Source organism: Scylla paramamosain, chromosome 8, assembly GCF_035594125.1.
Source record: "Scylla paramamosain isolate STU-SP2022 chromosome 8, ASM3559412v1, whole genome shotgun sequence".
NCBI lineage: Eukaryota > Metazoa > Arthropoda > Malacostraca > Decapoda > Portunidae > Scylla > Scylla paramamosain.
In genome coordinates this window covers 20,577,040-20,582,893 of record NC_087158.1, presented here as the reverse complement: position 1 = coordinate 20,582,893, position 5,854 = coordinate 20,577,040, and the positions used below count along the sequence as shown (strand labels likewise).

The 5,854-nt window shown below is 39.3% G+C and overlaps 1 protein-coding gene across 7 annotated transcripts in view; it reads left to right on the top strand.

The window, feature by feature from the left end:
- The first annotated feature begins 1,537 nt into the window (after positions 1 to 1,537).
- The window catches only part of LOC135102932 (uncharacterized), a 61,111-nt gene continuing 56,794 nt past the window's right edge, over positions 1,538 to 5,854 (top strand). For 4 of the 7 annotated variants that reach the window (XM_064008621.1, XM_064008617.1, XM_064008623.1 and 1 more), the window contains exon 1: positions 1,575 to 1,712. The gene's annotated coding sequence lies outside the window, so the exon portion shown is untranslated. Of the gene's footprint in view, positions 1,713 to 3,885; positions 4,066 to 4,291 lie in introns of all 7 variants that reach the window. The other 3 variants (XR_010269868.1, XR_010269867.1, XM_064008618.1) reach the window with 3 other exon arrangements.

The window sequence follows — 5,854 nt, the reverse complement described above, 5'->3', positions numbered from 1 at the left end:
TTCCTTGTGCCTGCACCTCGTTTGGTGGTGTTATTGAAAAGAAAAAAAAAAAAACTATCTCATTTTCTTGTTTACTTCATGGAATAGAAAAAAAATCTTATACAAAATATAGTAAATGAGACTTCAGAAAATCAATTAGATATAGTAAAACTGATAGCCAGTCGCACGTCCGTAGATGTTAGACTACCCCGATTTTTATCTATTTTTTTTTATTTATTTATTTATTTATTTTTTTTACAAGCACTGACCTGAAAATGCATTTTGACATCAGTAGGTAAAAGAATGAATGCAAAATGTCAGACACAAAATGAAGCAGCATTTATTCACTTTCAAGATTGGCTTGGTGCAACATACGTATTATATATATATATATATATATATATATATATATATATATATATATATATATATATATATATATATATATATATATATATATATATATATATATATATATATATATATATATATATATATATATATATATATATATATATATATATATATATACGAGTATATATATATATATATATATATATATATATATATATATATATATAGCGAGAGAGAGAGAGAGAGAGAGAGAGAGAGAGAGAGAGAGAGAGAGAGAGAGAGAGAGAGAGAGAAATATATATTTTAAAGCACTTTCTAAAATCATGAACATTAGTAAAGAAAGCAGTTCCTTTCTTGCCATCTCTCTCTCTCTCTCTCTCTCTCTCTCTCTCTCTCTCTCTCTCTCTCTCTCTCTCTCTCTCTCTCTCTCTCTCATTCTTGATTCTAGTACAGTATGCACCAGTGCGTGATCACACATTTCAATGGCAGCTATTCTTACACATAAAAAGCAGCTTACATACATCCATTTTTCTCTCATTTAAGAACGAAACATTGTGACACACCGCTCAGGCAGCCGCGCAGTGTTCGTTCAGCTAAACCGGTGACATCCAGTTTTCGAGGCTGGGGCGGAGCGTGCCTTGGAAAGCTTTTGCCAAGGTAGTTCACGTGCTCGGTGTGGACGCTAGCGATGGCTTGCATTTAGGTGCTCTTAATTTCATACCTATCAGATTAGATGATCGATATTATATGAAGAGAAAAGTCGGAGAACAAGAAAGATAATAGTGTTTATTTATATTTATACATATTTTTTTTTCTTATATATCTGTTACAAGGTTTTATCTCTGGTGTTACATGTACTGTGTCTTCTGTGCTTTGATATATGTATAGATATAGATATGCGCATATCTTCTTATCCCAAATACATAGCAACTAACATAAAAATAAACCAGTCGCCTTCCATATGGCAACACACACACACACACACACACACACACACACACACACACAGAGATCTGTCATACTTCTGTCAATAACCCCCAAAGTTTTACACACCCCATCATATTCAACACCAGATCAAACCTTCGCCGGAGAAGAAGATGAAGTGGAAATGTCAAACAGCAGCGAATGAGAGCATCACGTAGGCAGTGAAATGCAAAAATATCCTCCAGCAACATTTGGCAACTGCGGGGTTTGAACAGTCAGTGTGTTCTGAGTCGTGGTCGGGTAGGTGGTGTCGCCGCGAGAACTCAAAGATTTCGGGGCAAATACCGTGACTAGTAGGACGTGCTTGGAGTTATTCATTGATGGGTGGGAGGAGATGTTGATACTACCCGCGGTGAAGGCAAGACGAAGGACAGGAGTGCAGGGAGAGAGCGAGGGTGAGTGATGTGTAGGGTGTACCAAGCAATCCTTCCTCTCCTCCTCCGGCCTGTCTGTCTGTTTGTGTGTGGAGAGAGGAGTGGCTGGCTGGCTGGAGTGTCTAGCTGGTTATCGAATATGTTCCTAGGTTGTTATTAATTCATGTTATGCATGGGATGTGTTGGATGTGAGCTCTTGTTTTTGTTTGTGTTTAAGGATCGAGAGGGAAAAGCTTGTTTATATTTTTTGTGTCCTTGTTTGATGCATGTGTGTTTTTTGGTAGATTTCAACACACACACACACACACACACACACACACACACACACACACACACACACACACACACACACACACGGCATTATAATGCAATAGCCAACAGCTGCAGCAGGCATAGTTGTGGTTTTTGTTGCAATAGCAGAAATGATAAATCGATAATTGTCATAGTGATACTACTACTACTACTACTACTACTACTACTACTACTACTACTACGACTACAACAGTTATCATTGCCATCATTATCAACATCATTAACAACAGAAGCAGTAAAGCAGGGAAGAGTTTTAGATCGTAGGCTAAAGATTGATAACGTGAGACCCCCTACGGTAATTAACTCAATCAATTATTTACAGTGTTGTGTTTAAAGGTAATGACCATAGGGCTTAAAGTTGGCAGTTCATCCCCACCACCATTAGCATTAACACCACCACCACCACCCACCAAATTAAGTACATCATTCAAACTGTTAACTTTTCCAAATTATATTCCTTCTCTTTGCTTAGACACGAGATATGATGATGATGTATCTTTATATACCAGGCCTACATGCGCTTCAAAAGGGGAGGGAGAGGATAGCCGAGTCAACACACACACACACACAAACACACACACATTCCTCAAGAGTAATACCCTTTTATTATTATTATTATTATTATTATTATTATTATTATTATTATTATTATTAATATTATTATTTTCATCATCATCATCATCATTTACTATTATTATTATTATTATTATTATTATCACTATATTGTGAAATCAATTTACATTTATTAGCTATTCTTCATTGAGAGAGAGAGAGAGAGAGAGAGAGAGAGAGAGAGAGAGAGAGAGAGAGAGAGAGGGTGAGTCAGCGGATCGAGCAATACTTACTCCAGAGGAATGGGGACCTTGCATCCTTGCCTTCCATTTTTGTTAGATTTCTTCAAGTCAGAGCTGTTGATATGATTTCAAAAGACTAAACCTTCCAACTTTAGACTCCATAAATGCTTGAGCTCCCTGTGCTTAAATTCTCCTGAAAACTTGATCCTGGGATGAGTCAGTGCAGAAATATGGGATGTAACGTATGAATATGTATAAAATGTTTCTTTTAAACGTATTACATTGAACATGATGGTATGCACAACATTGGTCATTACATCCACACAATATTTACTTTACTATATGCCCTTCACTATACGAGCTCAAGTCTAAGGTCTGTGATGGGTAATAGCGTCTTGCTTCTTATGAACGTGTCTGTATGGTGAGGATATGTAGGAGTGTTGTATTATTACTTTATTGTATAGAGTAAGAAAGGCCCTCTGTATACAGCGTCTCCCACACCCGCCACTGTATAAACCCCCTATCCCCACCACTCGGCACAGGCTTGTTCATTGGGCGTCCTGTGGCCTCACCTGTTGCGCCGCCGCGAAATTAAATCAATCCGCCATGTCACCATTTTTTGAAAAGCGTCAGTTTTCTCTGAGCTGTTGGAATCAATATAATTTTTTTTCTTAAATTTAAGTTCGGTTCATGTAATGCATCAGGGAATTAAAGGTTACTGATTGTGATCCACAGCAGAGGTGGCAGCAATCCTCGACACTCGACAGTGGATCAATAAAATCATAAATAAAAGTCATGGGTGCAACGAATGGCAGTCTAAGAACATACCATTCGGGGCGGCGTGAACCTCAGGTTGGCGCCATAGTAGTAATAATAATAGGTATAACAATAAGGATGATGATGATGATTTGACCTGCAGCGTAACACACCGAGACCGACCATCAGTCTCCAAGAATATCCCGCAAGGGGCTTCATCTCCTTTGTCCTCAAAAAAAAAAAAAAAAAAAAAAAAGTGGAAGAAAGAAAGAAAAAAATAAATAAACGGAAAGTGATTAAAAATATTGATTCTCTACGTTTATTCTCACCAGGTTAGTCAGAATACCCGTGCCCTTGCGGTATCTCTGCTATCCGGTACTGCCTCGCCGTGACCTGACCCCATGAGCGAGGCATTACCAGGTGCCAGGGGAGGGGATGGTGTTGCCGCCCCTCCTGTGGTCATGAGTGGGAGGGGAAGAGGAAAAAGCGGCATGGAGAAAGGTTTGACTCTGGTATTTGTTAATATGTTTTGTAACGTGGTATAACTGCAGTAAACTTTAAAATCACTATCTGCCAGTGTCTGTTTTTCCCCCCTTCCTGCGATAAGAGTTTCTTCAAAAGATGAGTTTCAAGACACCTCTGGAACTAAATTTGACAAAGTTGTTTTTTTCTTTTTTTCGACCGACTTTTTTGAGAACTACAAGTTAATTGGGATGTTTTCCTTTTGATTTCTCCTAGGGCAGTCTTTGCGACACGTCAAAAAAGAAAAAAGAAAGAAGAAATGAAAAGAAAAGAAGAAAGAATCCATACAAATTTATCGGTAACTATAAACACACACACACACACACACACACACACACACACACCATGTAAACAACAGCAGCATATGACGTAATGGTGAGGTATTGTCGTCGCCAGAGAACCATCGTCTACCGCTTTCACTCATCACGCACGCTCCTTCTCCCTTCCTCCCCCGCCAAGCCCCGCCCACCCGCCTCGCCTGGCCAGCACGTAGGCAAGGTCCTCGCCGCATATCTCCCCCGCTTCATGGATCAGGAAATAATGGCGTAAAACTTTGGGTGAAGCTGTGGTGCGTGCGTGCCAATGTGCGATCTACGTTAGTGTATGTATGTATGTGTGTGTGAGAGAGTGTGTACAAGTGTTATTTTACCTCTTACAAAGGTGTTTGTAGAATAAAATTACTTTTTAAACTCGCCTTTAGTCTTGAAAACTTCTTATACAAAGGAAAGTGAAACCCCTCATGTGTACTGTTATTTGTAGGTAGGACACGTCTAGACAGTTCGTGTAGTCTTATGTTGTGAAAAAAAAAAAATGTACGCAAAATTTTGTTGGAGCGTTTGAGCGTAATGACAAGTGCCGTGCTTGTAAATTTGCCTCATAATAATTACCTTGCTTGCCTCCCGCCCTACACCTATCGGTCCTCTCTGGTACAGTGAATGACTAAATAAGTAAATAAAACACAATCGAACAATGAATCAGAAAGCAAAGATAAGAACTTAAAATACAGAAAAGATAAGATTAAGTAAAAGTGCTTTTTTCAGTGGTATGACCTAATATTCAGTCACAAGTTGATATAATGTACTTGTAAAACTGCATTGCGTCTGCCAGTTAATGGGACATACCATCCTTTCAAGTCATGCCACTTAACTTTTACTTAGCAATACTTATATCCTACCACTTATTCGTCTTACAACCTGTCTCCCGAATTTTAACCCCTCCACTCTCAAGCTGTCATCCCCCCACTGTCATGCCTTACCTGTCACCTACCTACTACTTCCTTTTACATCCTGCAGTACTTGCTTCTAAACTTTCATCATTAAGGACAGAATGTATAATAAACATCCTGAAATTCTAGCTTAGTATTAACAGTTTACCAATTCCTGGAAAAAAAAATAACGTGCTTTTGATCCTCACGCCATCACGCACCACCTCCTCGTGACTGCCTTATCAGAAACACTCAATAGAAGTTGATTAATGGTCTCTGTGGTCTTTGAAAATAGTCTCCTGAGAGAACAAGTAGTATCAAAGCAGTGGCCCATGATAGTTTCTCATCCCGCCCCTGCTTCCCGGTCCTTGCTGGGCATCCCGCGTATCACCAGGCAGCTGGGCCCATTTTACCACACCCTCACCAGCCTGGGAGTAAATATGGTACATGGGTGAGGGTACGTGTGTGCAGGAGGCTTCAAGGTAACGTGGCGTGTGAGAGAGAGAGAGAGAGAGAGAGAGAGAGAGAGAGAGAGAGAGAGAGAGAGAGAGTGCTAAGGTTATTCTTATGTTGAT